The sequence below is a fragment of the Anopheles stephensi genome, unplaced genomic scaffold (genome assembly GCF_013141755.1).
Source record: "Anopheles stephensi strain Indian unplaced genomic scaffold, UCI_ANSTEP_V1.0 ucontig197, whole genome shotgun sequence".
Taxonomy (NCBI): Eukaryota; Metazoa; Arthropoda; class Insecta; order Diptera; family Culicidae; genus Anopheles; species Anopheles stephensi.
In genome coordinates, this window is record NW_023405121.1 from 47,312 (window position 1) to 50,000 (window position 2,689).

Sequence of the window (2,689 nt, forward strand, 5' to 3'; positions counted from 1 at the left end):
GCCATAGGGCACCGAACGGCCAACTTTTGGTCCGGGGGTGAAATTTTTTTTTCACGAGATTTTGATGAAAATGGCTTCGGAACGCGTTTCTAATAATGAAAAGTGAAACCAAACAGTATTTGCGAAGAAAAAATTGTCCTATGAAAAAATCACTTTTTCTTAGGGTACGGGTCAAAAATTTTCTAAGTCCCAAAAAATCACATTTTCTCGAATATCTCGAAAACTACTTATCGGACAGGGGTCAACCAAGGTGTTTTAGAAAGGTCTCAACAAGCTCTAAATAATGGGCCATAGCGACTTTTTAGTGATTTTTTGACAAATTTTGTCATATCGGCATCCCGAGTTCCCATACTGGCCATAGGCCATGGGGCCCCGAACGAAAAAATTTTGGTCCGAGGGTCAAAATTTTTTTTCTCATAAATTTGTTCAAAACGCCGTCGGAACGCGCCTTAGATCATGAAAAGTGAAAAGAAACAGTATTTTGCAAAAGTTGGGGTGGCCTATGACTTACATGGCCACGTCCTAGGTCCGAGTTCCCGAGGTCGTGTTCTTCAGTGGCGGAAAAAAATGGCCACTTGTGGGAGATGCAAAATGTTCATTTTGTATTATAGGGGACACACTATCGAAGCGAAAATTTCAGAAATGGCCTAAAACGTGAAGAAATGATGGGGTATGTACGAAAAGAAGGTTTTTATGGTCAAACGGTGAAAATTTTTTTTTTATGAAAAATTTTGGTCTCCCACCGTTCATGAATTTCTAGGACCAAAAATCGAAAAATTTGAAAACTTCACGATCGAAAGGGAAACGCATATGTGGTGTTCCTAGGTGTGTACGGTGTACGAAAAACGGGTTCACGATGAGATATCAGGCAAATAAGTGGACCTAAAGTGAGTTATACGGGTAAGACGAGGTGTCCAAAGACCGAAATAGGGGTACCAACTGAGAACGAAATGAAGGTCCCCGAAGTCGCCATACAAGTTATAGGAGGTGTCCAAAGTACGAAAAGAGTTCCATATTCGGCTGTTCCTACTATATGGTTCCCTGATTGCTGCTCCAAGGAGTAGTGAGGAAGTGTCCAAAGGTCTGTTGGGGGTATCGAGGTGATACCCTCGACGGACAATATGCACGAAAAGTGGTTCGATGATCTATCCTGTAGGTCGTACGGCAGCCATACCCGGCTGGAAGTACCGCGGTAATTCCGCAATAAAACGTTCGCCAGACGAACAAACAAATTGAATTAGCTCATCGTAGTGTACGGAAACGAAACGAAAATGTAAGGTGATTAGGGATCCGGGAGCAATCTCGCGATCCCATGGTTCGGTGTAAGAAATGATACGAAGTGTTCATAAGTCTCCTCTGGAGGCAGAACCATCGTAGCAAAGTTCGGGAACCCAAGGGTCACAAAAACTCGTAGGACGATATCCACGAATAATCGGGGACTTGTGGGGACTACCGTGCCCTGACAAGTCAACTACACCTTAACTGGTGATGGTCGTCCTACGGGGACCTGCGGGGAACAAAAGGGTCACTAAAACTCGTAGGACAATATCTCCGAATAATCGGGGACTTGTGGGGACCACCGTGCCCTGACAAGTCAACTACACCTTAACTGGTGATGGTTGTCCTACGGGGACCTGCCGGGAACCCAAGGGTCACAAAAACTCGTAGGACGATATCCACGAATAATCGGGGACTTGTGGGGACTACCGTGCCCTGACAAGTCAACTACACCTTAACTGGTGATGGTCGTCCTACGGGGACCTGCGGGGAGCAAAAGGAGTCAGAAACAATCGTAGGACGATATCCACGAATAATCGGGGACTTGTGGGGACTACCGTGCCCTGACAAGTCAACTACACCTTAACTGGTGATGGTCGTCCTACGGGGACCTTCAGGGAGCCGCAGTAAGTCGCAGGTCGTATGCGAGCCTTGATTGGTCCTGTTGGGGGCGTGCGGGGTGTAATGCCTCGGTACGTCAAATGTTGGTGTACGATGTACATCGATAATCTGACATCCTCCTGAACAACCTTTGCTCGTGTGGTTATTGGCGCTGTGGAGTCGGTGTACTGCCGCAGGTCAATGAGAGTGGTCACAACAAAGATTGTGTCACCTGATGAACGTAGAAAGAGAGTCTGCGGGGACTGGTGCCCTGGTAGACAAAAAATATCGAACAAGCAATTGACGAAGACGAATTCTGGTTGATCCTACCAGTAATATACGCTTGTCTCAAAGGTTAAGCCATGCATGTCTAAGTACAAACATAAATGAATGTGAAACCGCATAAGGCTCAGTACAACAGCCATAATTCACAAGATCATCCACCCATCAGTTACTTGGATAACTGTGGAAAAGCCAGAGCTAATACATGCAACATGCCGGGACCGCTGTCCGCTTGCGGGCGGTGGAACTGGTGCACTTATTAGTAAAACCAATCGCCTCCGGGCGGCTTGAGTTGAAGTCTGGATAAGGATGCCGATCGTATGGTCGCTTGACCGACGACAGATCTTGCAAATGTCTGCCCTATCAACTATTGATGGTAGTGTAGAGGACTACCATGGTTGCGACGGGTAACGGGGAATCAGGGTTCGATTCCGGAGAGGGAGCCTGAGAAATGGCTACCACATCCAAGGAAGGCAGCAGGCGCGTAAATTACCCAATCCCGGCACGGGGAGGTAGTGACGAGAAATAA